Here is an 18163-nt window from a genome sequence, read left to right on the forward strand (position 1 = left end):
GTGCTATGACCTCAGTATCCTAGCTTTCATTATAATGACAAACTGGAGGGTGGGGGAACACGAGGTTCCTAGGTCTCTTTTAGTAAGTAGTCATCAGATGGCTCATTCACTTATGTCATTTTTTTGTGATGTTCCTGCCTTTTCATTTCTGTAGCTAGTCTGAGTCAAGCATGGAAGATGGTCATTTACTGAGATAACAGAATGTGGGTTGTATCGCAAATAGGAGGAAAAGGTGCAAAGCATAAAAATGTTCCCTTGGAGAGAAAATGTTCCATGCCAGTCTGTGTTGTCATTGTGATTTATTGTTCTAGAACAGTTGAACATTTCTGTTCTCACTGCCTAAGGACTTCAACTGTATGGGACATTTCCAGTGCTCCCTAAGGAGATGGCTTTCATTTTTATAGGTAACCGCTGTGGGTCTGGATCATATGAACATATATCTTGACTTTTGAGTGAAGTTATTAAAAAAGTAGGCACAATTCAGAGGAGCAGAATTGCTTCTGAGGTGTTGGAGTCAGCTGCCTACGTATCTCTTTACTGTGGTTAGTCACTAAGAGCATACTATAGACACTTGAGAGTTCAGACAGTGCCTCCTTGTCTGGTTTCAGTTGGAAACTTCCAAGACTTCCAAGCAGAGGACTAGCTGCCCCTTTCTTTGTCGCTGTTCCTGCAAGTAATTCAAACTTGTCGGCTGGTATTTTACAGCTGTTGTTCATTACTGATGTTCAGAAGAGTGGATTTCAAGTGCCTTTCTCATCTTGTTCCTTCAAGAGCAGGTGAGCATTGAGCATCCTTCTGTGTAGCCACAGCATGAACTCAACCTAGAAGTCACTTGGGATGTCAAGTTACATATAGCAGTTGGCCTTTTTTCAGGTATGTGTGAAGGAAATTGCTTGCCCCCAGTACAGCAAAATACTATTGGACAGCTCTGGTCTAATTTTGGGTTTATTCTCCACAGCTTTTCTTAAAGCTAATTGGAGCTTCATGTTTTAGCACTTTGAATGTCATGTTACAAGACAGACCTCTGTTAATGGTGGTTACTGACTGTGTAGATGGAAAACATTTATAAGAACTAGATTTCATTATTTTTATTTTTTTTTCAGGTACTGTAAATCTACCTTTCCCACTCTTTGCTTAATATTAGATTAAAAAAAAAAAAAAAACAAAAACCAAAAACAAATAAACAAAAATGGTGAATGATTTATCTTCAGAATGAAGTTCTCTTGTTTTGGCGCTTCCAGGAAATACAGATAGTCTGTGCATTTTGGGATCTCTTGGAAGTCTTTTGCCTGTCAATCTCTCGATTTTATAAGATGATATTGTATCTTGGCTAGCAGGGTCCAAGATGCCAAATAAAAAGGAGAATAGAGACTTGGAGGACCAGATTTTTGAATATTCAAATGGTGAATGGTAATCTCTTTCAGTTTGAATAAGGTTCTTGTATATCTGTAGGATGTAAGACCTAGCCAGGGAGGCAAGTTCATGAGGGTGGGGTTTGTTTGATTTTTTGTTTATTTGTTTTTTTGTTTGGCTTTTGCTTGGTTTGTTTGTTTGGTTGTTCGGGGGTTTTTTTGGTGGTGGTGGGGGGAGGGGTTGCTTTCCTTTCTGTCCCAATGGCATTTTAAAAACCTCTTTCCCAGCATTTCTAACGTTAGGAAGAATTCTAACAAAATCAAGCAGCCTGTGAGAAGTAGATGCTGCCTTTGCTGCATCTTCATCCTGGCTTCTCTGGAGTAATGTTGTAAGGGTATAAAACACGTCCCTGGTTAGGAAAAAATGTGTTGTAAAGAAGGAAGTCTAAGTAAATATACAATAAAGAGATGTATAAAAGTGTCTTCAAGAGACAATTCATGGCTCTGTTAGTACCACAAGGAGATTTTTGTGGGGGTTTTTAAAGGCCCTTGCTGTAGTACAGGGAATGACTCTAACGCCAAACTTTAAATCCCATGCTGAAAACAAACAGCCGGCATGTTCTCAGCCTTTTCAGCATCTGTTAAGTAAGGCAGTATAAAGAGCTGTGCTGTGGATATTAGAGGCTTGGCACACTCCTAGTATAGCTGTCACTGGGAAAAGGTATTTCTAAAATGGGCTATGGAGCAAATATGGTATTGCTGCTAATAGTGAAGCAGCCCCTACAAAATGCCTTTGGAACTCACATGAGGTATGATAATACAACAAGACCTTTCATCAAAAAATTGCAGGGTGGAGAATGAATAAAACCTTCCTCTTCTGCAGTGTGTCAAGTCATATGGGTGGGTACAGCTGATATTTAGGCACACGTAACAAAACTTGGCAACAGGAAGTGCAGGGAAGTCACATGCTTAGCAGAAACTTCAAGGACACACTCAGGAGACGGAATGTAATTACTCAGTTTGGATTTTAGCCATGACAGTGAGTTAACCCTCAGAGCAAGTATGGTTTTATTTATCTCTCTTCCCCATCCTGAAAGTTCCAAAGATTAGAGGGAGGTACTTAGGACCTTTCATTTAATTCTTTTGATAAGGTTTTCCTATTACTTGCATTCTTATAATATCTGAGCCTTAAAAACATGAATTAATTTAGTCTAATATGTATCTGTGACTCTGAGAAATATTTTCCCAGCTGTCTTTGCACACCTAGAAATGGTCCCTGAGTGAAGTAAAGATTGGGGCAGTTTGGTTTGTTCCTTGCATTGGGGTTTACAGTTTTTGTTGCTGTCCTTTTTCACAAGGGAAGGACATAAATATCCAGGTTAGAAAACAAAGGGGAATTTAATGAGCACTAAAAGACCTAGTGGAAAACAGGGCACTTCCCCTCACTGCTGTCCTTACTCTTGATGAGTGCAGAACGAGGGGCCAATCACTGTATATTTAATGAACAAAATATCAAGTTTGTTCCTGTATAGTGTATTGTATGTTAGGCAGCTGGTCTGCCCCCTCTTCCTTCTGTCTGACAGTAGGATTCTCTGATCAGGTAAGGTTTCCTGTTATGTGAGCCCTACCAGTGGAGTGCACATGCAAAGTGTTTGCTTCCTTTCATTAAAGTGTTGCTTTTGATGAAAGAGTTGAGATGTTGTGCTGTTTTGGGCTGGAGTAAATTTTCTTCACAGTGGCTGGAGCTGTGTTTTGCATTTGTGCTGAACACAGGGTTGATAATAGATGGATATTTTTAATAATAGAGAGATGTTTTTTTTTTGCTGAGCAGAGCTTACACAGAGCCAAGGCCTTTTCTACTTTCTGTACTGCTAAGCTGGTGAGGAAGTTGGGGTGCAGGGGATATTAGGAGGAGACACAGCCAGGACAGGTGACCCCAAGTGTCCAAAGGGATATTCCAGACCATGTGATATCATGCACAGTATAGAAAGTGACGAGAAGCAGGAGGAGGAGAGGGATGTTTGGAGTGATGATGTTTATCTTCCCAAGTCACCATTATGTGTGATGTGGCCCTGCTCTCCTGGAGATGGCTGAACACCTGCCTGCCATGGGAAGCAGAGAATTAATTCCTTGTTTTGCTTTGCTTACATGTGTGGCTTTTGTTTTACCTATTTAAACTGTCCTTATCTCAACACATGAGTTTTCCAGCTTTTACCATTCCAATTCTCTGCCCAGTCTTGCTGGTGGGGGAGTGAGTAAGTGACTGTGTGGTGCCTGGTTGCTGTTTGGGGTTAAATCCCCAGTTTTTTTAGATTATTTCCTGCAGAACAGCTGCACAGTGCTCTGATGCTTGCTGCTGGCCAAGGCCCCTGTCAGCATAGAAATAACTAGATAGGTGGTGACCCAAAATAAAAAGGCAAAGGCAGGTAATCTGCAGACAGATTACCCTCCAAGTAACATTTTATTTATTTATTTTGTAATCCATAGTCTGTAGCTATCCCTCTTACCTTTCTGCGTCATAGGAATAGATGAGCGACAGACTGCTTTATGTCAAGGTGCTCGTGCTTCAGGGTGCAGAAATCTGAGTTCAGAATGCTCCAGAGAAGACTCCTGTACACAGAAAGTTTAGACCCATTGCACATACAGATCTCTCCGTGACTTAAGCAAAAAGGAAAGACGTTCATAATGTGAAGTCTGGTGAGATCGCAGATCAGTTGTGACTTGAGCCATCTCTCATCCAGAAGCCATCAGCTCAGTAAGCAAGGGCAACTAGACTAGACGTTCAGGTTTGTGTGTTGAGATATCCCAAGAACACGCTGCAATGCTTGGCAGTGCAGCACAGACCGCCTCTCACGTCGAGAGAGTGCCATTCGCCGGCTGGGCGCAGGTGAGAGCCCGCCCGGGCAGGTGCGGCCAAGGGGAGGGCGCAGGTGAGAGCCCGCCCGGGCAGGTGCGGCCAAGGGGAGGGCGCAGGTGAGAGCCCGCCCGGGCAGGTGCGGCCAAGGGGAGGGCGCAGGTGAGAGCCCGCCCGGGCAGGTGCGGCCAAGGGGAGGGCGCAGGTGAGAGCCCGCCCGGGCAGGTGCGGCCGCGGAGGGGCTGCGGCGGGAGCGGCACCCGCGGGTTTCAGCACCCTGGAGAGAGGCACCGGCCGCGGGCATCGCGGCGCGATCGCCCTGACACCGCCGCGGGATAACGAGAGGGTGATTTCAAGCCACTTGCTGCTTTTATAGTCTTTGTATGCCAAGCACTTCCCAAACACTCACTGGTCTGAAGAGAAGTGTTAAAAAAAAAATCGAAGTTTTTCACAGGAGGACTCAGAAAAATGGAAGGTTTAACTGTCAGTAGTTGGGCAGCACTTTTCATGCAAGGGTTTCCACGCACTTTGTGAATATTAATGAACTCAGCTGCTAAATCAATCATCCCTTTATTACGTACGTAGGCTTCATTATCCTTGTCTAGTTGGGGAAACTGAGGCAGGCAAGGATAATGTGGATTGTCTCAGCCAATACTGAACCCGAGAAAGAATTATCACCTTTATGCTCCTACTAGCACAAAACCATACAGCTTCTATAGCTCTTCCTGTTTTGGTTATAAGATATGTATTTCCTTCTTCAAACTACAATACTTCAAACTACAATTCTTCACTTAACTGATCTAGATTACCAAGCTCATGTCAGATGGTTTTCTAGCTAGCCTAATTACAACAATTCTCACCTACTGACCTTCTGTTTCTTAAGGATTGCTGCTGTTTCCAAAACGAAAGAGAGTCACTGTCCTGATTTCAAATGCACACTGGTACATGTGTGGTGCCGAGATGGTAATTCCTGAAAAATGTTATTTTGAAGCAAAAAGTTGCCCATTTGATGCTAAGAAATAGATAAATATGTGTGCTATTTTGCACTCAATTGTCAGGCATGTACCATGGTGTTTTGTTGTTTCCCTGGACAGGTGGAGACAGAGCAGTTAGGCACTGACGGCTTCTGTCTGGTAAGCTGGCTCTTGATTGACTGATTAGCTTCTTTGTATGGCAGGCACTTCTCTCAGCTCTGTCATTAAAGATGCATCATAACCCCTCGCAAGAGCCTTCTTGGTTTTTTTTTGTTTTTTTTTGTTTTTTCCATTTCCTGACACAGAGAGAGAAGGAAAGAGCAATTCTGAATGTTTTATGGTACAGAAACTTCTGTTAATATGGAAGGCCTTTAAAGATGAGATTTAGCCAGATTTCTGTCTTTAGAAATTTCAATAAATCCTCCAAACCTAAAAGAAAATGCTGTCAGTGCAGTACCTCCTCTCTCTCCTCTAGATTTTTCATGTACAGCCTTCCATTATTTTTGTTTATAGTAGGTATCTTTAAAGAGTTTACCTTTGTGCAAGATATGGAAGGTGGTTGGAGAGGGGCTTTTAATTTTTAAATTGGATAAGATGAAGTGTGGAGACGTATACTGGCTTATAGACATGGCTGGAGGTGTCTGGACTGTCAACTTCCATCTCTCATTTCAGCTTGACATCAAACTATGGTTTCTTCCAGAGGTAGGAGACAAGACCTGTAAGATGACCCCAATTCTCTGTCAGTGCTGGTATCTGATGTAGCTTCTTTCCTTTTTGCTGTTGATAATACTATCATAATAATTCTTGATAATGAAAGTCCCTTATCTAATATGTTTTCTGCCTCGAGAAGTGATACTGCTATATGTAAGTGTGAACTTAAATTGATATGCTGGTATAAATTCATTGTTTCTTTATAAGATAACTTTTCACAAGTCAGCTTGCATCACTTTGAAGGGGCCTTAAACCAAGGAGAACAAGAAAAGGCACCTCCTATTCTGCAGCAAGCATTTACACGGGGGATTGTAACACTTCCTTTTTTAACATGATTTCTGAAGTTACACTTATACGCCCAGTAAAACTCTATCTTGCACAAAACATAGAATTAATTTATTTCTGATGCAGGAGCACTTTTTGCGTGATTCTTGCAGATATTGTGATGAACTCAGAGATGACCCTTTCTGCAGTGATGATCAGTAATACCATAAGCAGGTTGAGCTATAGTTCTCAGATTGTGCCTGGCAAAAAGGCACAAGATAATCAATGTCTTCTGTCTGCAGGCCAGTATCTCAACAGTCAGCTGTGGTTTGTAGCTGGATGCGGTAAGATGGAGTCATCTGTTATGAATTTGCCTGTGCATGGGGTGATCATGAGCATGCTGCATGTGATCACCATGACTCCTTGCATCTAGTGGAGCACAGTATTCTCCAGACACTGCAGTTCATCTTTGACTGACACTTGCTGGTGTTTGGGTTATGACAGTTCCATTGACTTAATCCCTGGAGCCTCTTGCTGAGAAAGCATTGGGAAAAGCAAATTTTTGTTAAGTAGAGCCTTTTGGAAACCTTCTTGTTTGTTACAGTGGTAATAAGAAATGTAGCAACTGCAGACCTGGTGGGTCATCTATTTCTTCCTTCAACTGAAGGATTAGTTCATATACTGTCTTCTGTGTACTCAAGGCCAATGCTGAGATGCACTGCCTCATCATTTAACCAGGTACGCCAATTATTTTATTGCAATTCAAATCCTGATCCTAGATCCGATGGGTAGAAAGCTTCAGTGCCTCTAGCTCTGAGTATAGGTATCCAAATAACGTTTTGCCTAGCAGGAATCTGCTTGTTAGAGAACTGTAATGGTCATCTCATAAGAAGTTTGCATAAAGATTCATGTATCTTTCTGTGTGAATCAGGTCAATGAAGACATTGACACATCAATTCTTGTTGGCTTCTAAATGGTCTAAATCTAGGAGATTTGTAGGTGATTGAAGTTATGTTTTAAGATCATAGAAGAAGTCCTGCCCCTTTAGAGGTCTACAGGGTTCTTCATTGAGAGCTAGACATAGCATAGGTCCATCCTGGGATGTAGTGTTACGTCTGGTTTAGTAGGAATGTGGAGAAATGTGAATAAAACAATAATTCTCTGGAGCTTAGTAATGATTCCCTTTTAATTGTAAGTCTTGTTGACTGGCTTCTAAGAATGTTTTATTAAGTCATCTTCAGTCAGGAGAATATTGATGACAATGGACTGTTATAGAGCTGTATTTGTGGTGGCGTGAGAGGTACACTGTGGGAGGGCTGTGAAGGCCACTCTATTTTTGGGATATAAAATTGCAGTGCAAGGAGGAATGGATGGCACCTTGCTGTGAAATAATATAATTCAAACCTGTTACTGCCCTTTGAATGGGCAGTGACATGGCAGCCTTGTCTAAAGGCAGCTGCCCAGCCTTTCCTGGTCCATGTTCAATGCAGAGTTTTAGCTCTGTTAGGAATTGTTTGCATGCAGCAGATCTCATTCTCTCTCAGTTGCATTGGTGCAGTGCCTGTCAACCTGGGGAGGAAAGACAAACCTGTTAACAGGAGCTTTTGCTTGTTTACTGTGTGTTTACATATCCCCTTCAGTCTTTTTTTTCCCTTAAAATTTAAATATTTGATGTCAGTTCATTTATTTTTATGATGAGGTTTGTTTTTGCACTCACTTCCCACCCATGTACAGAGCATGCCTGAGTAATTTTTTTTTTTCCCCCAGCTACTGGTGTCATCCATTACAATGTGCCTATCTGAGTGTTATGCCAAAGAGAGATCATCTGTGAGGTCTTAAATGCTGCTAAATGATAAATAAAGGCCTTTGCATCTTTGCATGCAGTTGATTTCCAAGGGTCAAAGCCTCTGTCCTGTGAGGTGTGTCCTCTGAGAAGATTCTTGCTTTTTCCTTAACGTGCAAAATACCATCATGCAGATTAATCACGAATCTGTTACTTTGGAGTTGTGATATAGTAACCAATGCTTTGTTTTCTCTTGTGAAATGCCATCTGCCCTCCCCATAAAAACCCACGTGGGTTTTTTCCCTTGTATTAAGAAGACAATCTTCTGCTGCCTTTCAATGCCTTCATATCGAATCATATCTCGGAGACTTCAAAAGGATCTTAGAGTTCTCACTTCCAGAACTGACTAAATAATTTCTTCTGGGTGTCATGGATTGTGCCTGTTCTAGATCCCTTTATACTTACCACTACAAGTTCAGGTCTAATCTGGTTGTTAGAATGAAGGAATGAATCCACTGAGACCTGTAGTCAGTAGTCACAGCTAGTTTTGCTAGGAGCCTTACAATGATTTCAAGGAAAGGAGGAGGAAAAACCTGCATCAGGAAAAGGAAACAAAAGTTGGGCCATAAAACCATAATAGACTATCCTGAGCAGGAAATATATATCTAATGGCCCTCTGTTTATGTCAGTGGTGGAATTTATGAGGCTTTCAAAGGGCATCAGAAATGGGAGGTAGTGAATGTTGTATGGCATAGGAGAGTTTAAGTGAGGTCACAATGGAATCACCAAATAGATCATGGGGAATAATCTTGTTCTGATTGTGAGTGGAATGGAAGAACTGTCACCTTAGCTGATTTTCTCACCTCTAAGTCTCATGTGGGTACAACACTTTGAAGTGCTGAGAACATCCACCAATATCCATCGAAGTCTGTGATAACTAAAGGCACAGCTCGTTCTGCAGTGAATGATATTTCTTCTCTAGGTTTGAAGCATCCTTCTCTCTTTTCTGCTTGAAACACTGCTCACTTTTCTGCATGTTTCAGCACTCTACATATTTCGCTTTCCTCACTCTCTGCTTCACAGCTGCTGTATTAAATCCATCCGTGGACACTTAAAAGATGCTATGGAAATGTATTGCTTGCCTTCAGCAATAGCAGTGGTTGGCCAGCACATTGCTCCCCTAGTCCATCAGCCCCAGCACTGTGGTGCTCGTGTTTGCTGGACTGTTCCTTCTGAGTGTATGGAGGTGAACACATGTTCAGTATTAATCTTCATTTCAATGAAGTTGTTTTAGTTCATGCTTTATTGCAGCGCTTTGTAATAATGCATCTGTAATGGCAGCCCTTGGGGCAGCAGTCGCATGTGGCAGGCTGAGTGCCTGAACTGCTCCTGAGAATGACTCCAATCATACAGAATGAGGCACTCCCTGGTGCACCATCTGAATTTATAATACCAATTTATATAGTGCCCTAAAGCAAGGTTTGTATTTGCTCTGGGACATAGAGACCAGGCTATAGAAGGGGAACTGCTCTCCATCTTTTTTTGCTGTCCCTTTTTTTGAATATATGCATTTGTCTAGCTTTTCAACTTGCCTGTCTTAAAGCCTAGACTGAGCCCAGAAAATGCAAGAATATGCCTTAATACAGAGTGATGGGTACAGAACCTGTAACTGGGCAACAGAGGCCTGCTGCCAGCCTCACAGCATTGGTTAAACCTTTCACCAGGTGTGGAGGTGAGACATGCAGGAGGGCACAGTCCTGTAAGAAGTGTAGGGCAGAGTCGTGGCTGCTAGCTCATTATGGACCTCCTTGTGTGCCTGGGAGTCAGTGTTCGTTTAACCTCCTTTGAGAAAAGGCGTGATGAGACCCAAGGTGGTGAGGGTTGGATTTTCCTAGATAGGTACTCAGTAGGATTATCAGAAAGTACTTAAGTAGCATGGATACCTAATGCTTATTAATTTTGAAAAAGAGGCGCATAGTGTTTTAAAAGTCAAAAGTAATGCTTTAGGCTTGCCCTGGAGATATGCCATGCATGTCACCAAACAGAAGCTAAAAGGCTTTTGTCAAAAATAGTGTTTGCTAAGTGAGAAGAAGGTATGCTTTGCTCTTTTTGGCTCCTAAAAGGATTTTGTTGAAGCTACAAAATTCCCAATCCCCACTGTTTTATAGCAGCAGGAAGAGAATTTCCCCCCCTTGCCCTGTTTAATTGGAATCCTATGCAAGGTGTCTCACCTCACCTTAGATCTTCACATTATAGATTCATGCCAAAAAAAAAAAAAGACATTTATTGGCATCTGATTGTGAATGATAAGTACTTCCTCCTATGGATAGAATGATGTTTGAAGGCATTGTGTTGTCTGGCATGTGAGCAGAGAAAATAAAAGGGGTTCCATTTTTATCATGTTTATCCAAAATAATGCATAAGATTTTAAAATGAGATAACTGAACCATTAGAAAGGCACTGGTTGGAGCAGTTGTTCTTTATCCTGAGAGCTTCCCAACTGATCCGTTACTTATGATGCTTGCAAACACCTTTCAGGAGCTCACGGGATAAAAGAAATTCTGCAGGGGAATCTACACTTAACTCAGACACGTGATGGGTACTGCAGTCAGTCTGAGGGGTCTGCTTTTTGGGAAGAAAAGAGGGCAGTCTGTCTTGTTGTGCCTCAATGCTGTTATTCTGCACTGATGTCTTTATTCTACCTGCTCCTGTTGGCCAGGAAGGGTTTTTGTCTTGTGTGGATAAATGTTTCACGTGAGACTGCTAGGGGTTAATTCTAAAGACTGAATGCAATTCAGATACAAATGCCCAAACTGTCTGTGTTTGGAGTGTTAACCAGTGGATTTCCTGTTAACAGCAGGAAATGTCCCTATCTAGTACCCATTATCTTGAGCAATCAAGGTGTATGTATTTCAGGGTCACTGAGGGGGTCAAAGGCAAAAGGGAAATAATATTTAATTTTCCTTGAGGAGCTGCTGAAGTTCTTCAAGGAATAGTTCCTGTGGATGCATTAGATTAGCATTTTATTAAAGAGAGATTTATCTTTCACTCTTATTAAATCCAGCTTTTCTGATTGCATGTCTCTCTAGCTCTTCTTCTTTTAGTACTCATCAATTCCTATTCTTTCCCAACCCTGCTGATGGACAAGCAGGTATGACATGATATTTGTTGCCAGGGAAGCACGCTGTTATGTCATTGGTTAATTTTCATGGCTGCTTCTGAGGATTCAGAAACAAGGAGAGGAGGCAGAATCCAAGTGAAAGAGATAGTAAGCAATAAAGATCTACTGAGTCTTACTGCAGGTGAGGGGCTGGATGACATAATGGAAATTGGAGTGATCCCATGGAGTTATAAGATACAAGAAGCAAGAAAGGATGGAGTTCAAAACTGGTGGAAATACTTGTTGGAAGGCTGTGCTTTAACTCTGAACTGTGGCTTTGGTTTTGGCCATTTCACTGGATGCTACATGCTGCCCATAGGAAGTGGTTCTCTTCCTTTTGGCCTGCACTGAGTCAGGGTCGCAGTGGCCTTGTTGACAATGGGAGATGGCAATGGATGTTGTTTTAGAATGAGATGTAGATGTATGTCTAATATCTGGTAATGGAGGTCACAAAGCCAGTGTGACAATTATTAAATTTTGTATTGCTGGCTTAAAGAATATACAGCTTTTATTTTATTCTCCCTTGCAGAACTGAGTGTGCACCCACATCTGTCTCATCTGTTGTTGTTAATGTTTATGTATAAATACACACATACAGTGCATCCTCTTACAGTGATGCTCTTAAAGATGGTGGAAAACAGTGTATGGAACTTGAAGAAGGACTTGCATAATTTCTTTCCTCAAATCAGTTGATGCAATGAACTATACTTTTTTCCCCCTACGTGATTTGCCTTCAATTTGCTCTTGCAACGTTTGCACACACACCACTTATTTAATCTCTCTCAAGCATTCTTCCCACAAGGAATCCTTTCACCTGAATGGGTTCACCCTTACATTCTTGGCTGCACACATCAAGGTATTTTTGTTCATTCATAAAATTCCATACATTCAAAATTGTGTCCGTATAGTGTCTGTCCCCTGTACACTCACTTAAACAAAACCGTGCTCAGAACATTACTTCCTATATAGAGTGTGTACAGTTTCTAGTAAATAAATGCATCAGAACATGCTTGGAGGAGGAAAAAGCCTTTGAATCAAGAATAAATGGTGATGTCCTGCAAGTGGTCAGAATAACTTTGGAGGTTGAACCTCCACCTGGAGTTAAAAACGGTGTTTGCAGGAGAACTTAGAACTAATCCTCTGAAATGATGGTAAAGGGAGTTCTGACCAAGCACTGTTGTGATCACTTTCTCCCATCTCTGTTATTTCTTATTATTGTAATGAGTTTTGCTCTCTCAAGTAGAATAAGGTCACCAGTGAGATAAGATCAGCTTCGTTTGGCACAACCAAGAAGATCTGATCACAATTTGGACTGCAGCTTGTAAATTCACCTTGGGTATTAACTTCTGGGCAAAAAGACACTGAAAATGCTAACATGGCCAAAAGGAAGGAGGAAAAATCCCAAAAAAACAGAGAGATAATTACATAATTGTGTTCTTGCCATGTTGCACAGGTTTTTCTGCCACTGTTTGAATACCAAATTCCCCTTGAGACTCATTTCCATTAAACTGTACCATACAAATGCTTAATTTAAAGGATTTGGTGAATGCCATTTAGAGAATCTAAGGAGGAATACCAAGAGACTATCGTCTATGGGTCCATAATGCAGTGCATCCCCTTTTCCTATCCCCTGCTGTCATAATCAGGGCATTAGCTTAGAATGAATCTTGTAGATAGTGTGGCATCGTGGCATGATGGACGATGCCTTTAACTTCTGTCTTCAGAGTCTTTTCTAGGCTCTGATCCCTCTCTCTCACCATCTCTGCATAACAGGAAAAGGGAGAACCAGGAACTGGTGGTAAGAGCATGTGTGTTTTCTATTGCATCAGGGAGATGGGGTAATTCCTGTGAGCCAGCTTGCTCCTCTAGCAAGACCTAAGCAAAAGCTGTGTGTGGTGTCTACTACAGCTGCTGCCCTGAATTAGCAAGCCCAGATCTCAGAGCACAATAAGTACCTTGAAGATGAGCAGTCCCACGTAGCAATTTATTGAAATTGCACTGACTGAATTGCCCCAGTTTATGACAGCATTTTGTCTTTTAGTTATAAAAAGCCCATTGTCTTGGTAAAAAGTTTTGGAAATTTATTCTAAAGGGAACAAGCAAAAGCAGATGAATGGCATTTCTATGAACGTATATTCTTACTTTTGCCTCTTCTCTCTGGTGGTGTTGGGAGGAAATTGTCAGGTGCCTAGGTCTATAAATCTATGCCATTGCTAATTTTTAAGGCTCTTTGGAAAGGAAATTGGTTATTTTCTTAATGAAGACACTGAAAAAGTCTGATGTAGCTAATTATCTTCTAGATGGGAACAAAACACTTTATCTAGAGAATGTCATACATTCTAAAAAGTCTCACCACAATACCAGTGACATATACTGGGAAGACAAGTAGTACTAGAGGGTTCTAGTACAAACCTCACCATACAAATCATGTTTTTGTTTTTTTTTCCATCTGTATACAACTTATTTGCAAACTACAGGGCTAGAGTGAGACATGAGAAAGAAAGAATTAGAGGAATTAATCAGGAAAATCTACTCTCCTGTTGAGCAATTAGAGCACTACTTGCTGGACAAAGAACTTCTTGTATTGCATTGCTTTCCTCTTGTCTGTTTTGCTCCACACTGCAGCAAAGATGTGCCTTGCAACCTTATGAAACCTCCCTGCTCTTCTAATACTTTCTCACTATTCTGTGCCTATTTATAAAATGATGTCTGCTATTTTGGTGCCTAACTGTAACAATCTTTCAGAAGTAGAGGTCCATGCGTCCAAGTTAGGCACAGTAAGACTTTTTTCAAAGTAATTGTTATCTTCCTTGATTCTTTGCTGCAGTCTGAATAGAAGTTTCTCAGTTAGATGAAGTCTTCTATCCCTCTTTCTAATTTGTAGACATTTAATGTATGGGTGTCCTAGTCTTTTCTTTCCAGTTGAAAGGATAGGATAAAATCAAGCTTGTTTGCCCCAAATCTTTCTGGGCTCACTTTACCCTTGGTGATTAAGCTGGTTAAAAGTTGCTAGTTTGTTTTTTCTCACAAAGGACATGCTGTTTTCTGTCTGCTAAACCAAAGAGGTTAAATTTTGGAATTTTAAGTGGAGACAGTGCTGTTGTCATTGATTTGACATAGAAAACTCTCTGCTGATAGGCAGCCAGATCAAAATACGATGCAAGTATATGCATGCATGGTGTTAGAAGACCTTGGACAGGGAAGAGGTAGATGTGGTGCACTTTCAGAAGACTATCGCAACAGATCATTATTTTGATAAACTGCAAGCTACAAAATACTAGATTGCCAGAATTACCAACAAGTGAAGAAATGTACCAGAAGCCAGATTTTACTGCCAGATGCACTTTTAAAATCTGGAGTTAACTACTGAAGTAAATGAAGTAATACTTGATTTTTCTTCACAGTAATGGAGGTCAGGATCTAGTCCCACGCTCTAAGGAGGGATTGATAATTTTTACTGCTGTTATGTTGTCCATATAAAACAGGTTACAACCAACAGTAACCTGCCTTTGCACAAACATATAAAGGGATAAAGTCTTGCTCTTTGGATGCTGCTTTTGGGTTAGGAAGATGCCTTTTTGTTGGACCGTTGTCACCTTGTTGAAATAGGTCTCTATCATCTCTGTTATGTATATGAATTTGTTAGGGTGTGTGAAGGACTGTGTTTTCCAGAGAAACTTCCCAAGGGGCTCCTAATATTTCTTGTAACTATTATTTAGTGTTTCATGTGGCTATTATCCACCTCAGACACAGCTGCCTTTCAATAGTAGGAAGGTGATCAATACATACTGTATAAAATAATAATTATTTATTATTTATTGAGTACTGCGGGTAGGCTGCCTGCTATGCAAAATACAGAAAAAGACAAAAACCTTTGGGTACATGGTCAGAGGGGGAAGGAAAGACAAATAGCTTTGCAGTCTGTCCCTATGGCAAATGTATTTCTAAGAGTCTGGCGTTGCAGAATGAACATCATACTCAAATTTTACAAGACCATCGAGTTTGGAGAGAGGGGCCAGAAAATTTCATTCCTCACTTTTGGGTTTGTGTGCACTTCGTGTGTAAAATGTTCCTGTCTGCTATTCTTGAGGTGGACTTTTAGCATGATAACATACTAAAAAACTTTACATTTTCCCCACAGTACATTTGCCATGTTAAGTACTAACGGTGATAAAATGATAAATATCTAGGATGTACACTCTCAGTGGTTGAAATACTGACCCAAACATAGTCGATGGAGTCAGATGCTGTTGTCTCTACTTTTAGAAGTGAGGAAACGAGTGGATAAAAAGTTTGAGATATTTGTACAAGGAAACTTAGTGGCTGGTTTAAATGAAATGGGTAGCGTATAAATTGACTCGAGATACGCAGTAGGTTTGGGTGAAACTCTGAGCTAGAAGGGAAAACTCTTTGTGAACTTCAAGGGTTTTGGGGTACTGATGAAAACGATTGTCTGAGGTAGAAGCTTCCGCTGCTCTGACGGCTGGTGCTTAGTAGCAAACCGAAAGAAAAAATAAGCCGCATCTGCCCGGCTTCGCCTTGCTGGGACCAGAGGGGCAAAAATCCGCCCCCTTGCTGTGCCGGCCCGGTGAAGGAGAGCTCGAGGAACGAGACGGTGACGGGCCGAAGGCAGCCGAAAAGCAGCCGAAGCTCTTTTCTGGGAGGAGGCGGCGGAAGCGTGGGAGGCGAAGCCCGGCGGAGCGCTGCCGCCCGCGCCCGGGGCCGTGCCCGCTGTCGGGGCCGTGCGGGCCGTGCCGGGGGCCGGGGCGCGGACCCGCGGTCTCTTTAAAAGCCGGGGCCGGTGGGGCGGGCGCGGCGGCAGCAGGGGGCGGCGGCGGTGGCGTGCGCGGGGCTCGGGCTGCTCCGGCACCGCGGCGCGCTCAGCCCTGCGCAGCTCCGCCCGCGGCTCTCCCGGCTCGGCTCGGCTCGGCTCGGCTGGGCACGGCCAGCCCAGCCCAGCTTTCCCGGGACCCCCGCAGCCTCCGCGGCTGGGGCCACGCTGGAGCCCCCTGTCCCGCAGCGCAGGCGAGCCGCGAGTTGGCGCGGCGGCCGGCGCCCGCCCGGCTGCGGAGGTGAGAGGGGCGGCGGGCGGGGGGCGGCTCGGCTCGGCACGGCTCGGCACGGCACGGCACGGATCGCAGGGAGCTGCCCGCCCGGCGAGCGCTGGGCGCCGCCGCTCCGGAGCTCTGCGGGCGGGTTTCTCCTCACCCTTGTCACGACAACTATTTCGGATCGTTTTATCCCTCTCCCCGTTCGTTCCTTGCTGCCCCGGCGGGGCTGGGCGCTGCCCGCCCGGGCGGAGTGGGCGCGCACCGACCCTCGGGACGCTCCGGCTCCTTTGGTCAGACTTTTTGGGAGATCGCAGTTCCCGCGGCGGGGCATTTTGCAATGGAAAATTGGTGTGGGGGGGCTTTCGAAAAAGAAGACACTACGCTGAGTTACAGCAGAGAGACCCTTAGAGTGAGCCTGCTGTTTGACTAAAGCTTAAGGATTTAAAAAAAAAAATACTAACGAGAAAAGAAGAGAGGGTGAAGATTAAAGTTTTTTTCTTTAATATTTTTTGCCTCTTCCAAGTCTTCGGATCTATTACGGTAGCGCCTTTCTTCCCCGCCTTCCATTTGTTTGTATTAATGATTTAGTAGCCGTCTTGCCTGAAAACTTCCATCGTGAGTGACTGCTGTGGGTTTTCAGGCAGTCAGTGACCTTAAAGGTTGATTCAGTGCTTTTTTTCCATGCAAAATCTATGTGAAATAACCGCTGTGTTGTTTTTTTCTTATTTTTTTTCTCCAAGAAGAAAAATACACCTGGTTTATAATTTAAAAGAAAACATCGTTGAGTCAGGGAGTGATGTAATTCTCCTACCTAAGGGCACCGACTCTGGTGCTTTGCAGGTGACTTGTCTTTTGCTTACTCTTAAATTTATTTTAATGGTAATCTTTTGTGGCTAGGAAATATTTAACAGTGCTGTTTTAAGAATGTATTTTTTTAAAATTGAACACTCTCTAAAATTCTTTTTCTTCCTGATTTTTGCCCCTCCTCCCTCAAAAGAAAACAATAAAGAAGATTAGGCATGAGATCAGCGGCAAAAAAACCAAAGGATTGGGGAGGCAGAACCGGGGCTAAAAACACTGAATCGTTTATAAAAAGCACACTTTCAGCTTTTTGCTTTTCCAAGCTCTCGTTCCACCTTTCTGTGGTCAAACTGTTCAACACTTCGTTGCAAATAGTTTTAAGAAATTATTTTGTTTTTTTTCTAAATATTATTTGTCCCTCCTATATTTTTTACTACCCGTAATTGTTCTGCGATAAGCACACAGCCCTCCTAAAAAGGTGAATATTGAAATGACCGCTCACCAATACCTCCTTATTGCATATTTTGAGGGGCTATTTTTTGAGGGGGCGAACTCTTGACTAGACTGGTAAAAAGTCTAAGAGAGATGTTGAGTAGGTGGGGGAAAATTTGATCACAAAAGGTTTTGTTTGCCGTGATGATACGGTCAGTTATTAATTATAATGTACACCAGAAAGGTGTTACATCTGTCACTGGTTTCATTTAAAATGGTCATCAGTGTTACGTTGAGCAGGTTTATATAAGGGTTAGTAGTATTTTGGGGGGAGGAGGTTGCAGAGATTATTGCTTGTGGGTTTGCGACTGAACACACTTTATCAGCTGAATGAACTGGATTATTGTATAGACATAATTTTCCATTTGTCTATCAGTTTCTTTCCAGTATTCGGCACTTTCTTAAATGTTTATCTCTTGCTAATAAAGTCTCTGATTTTTTGGGAGTAGGGAGGTGCAGCTGGGGACACTGGAAGTTTGGGGGTAATGTAAGCAACAGGACTGTATTTATTTATTAAAAAAAAAAAAACAAACAAACAAATCCCAAAGTTAGGAGGTGAGGATTCTCTTTCTGGAGCATTCGGGCACCTTCTGGTGGGGTATGTGTCTAGGCTTTTAATTATTTATTTCACTTTTGTCCTTTCAAAAATGAAGTAGAGCGAAACCAAAATGAAACAAAGTAAAATTAGAGTAAGCGTTGAAAAATAAATAAATAAAGGAAG

The sequence above is a fragment of the Cinclus cinclus genome, chromosome 6 (assembly GCF_963662255.1).
Source record: "Cinclus cinclus chromosome 6, bCinCin1.1, whole genome shotgun sequence".
In the NCBI taxonomy this organism is placed as follows: domain Eukaryota; kingdom Metazoa; phylum Chordata; class Aves; order Passeriformes; family Cinclidae; genus Cinclus; species Cinclus cinclus.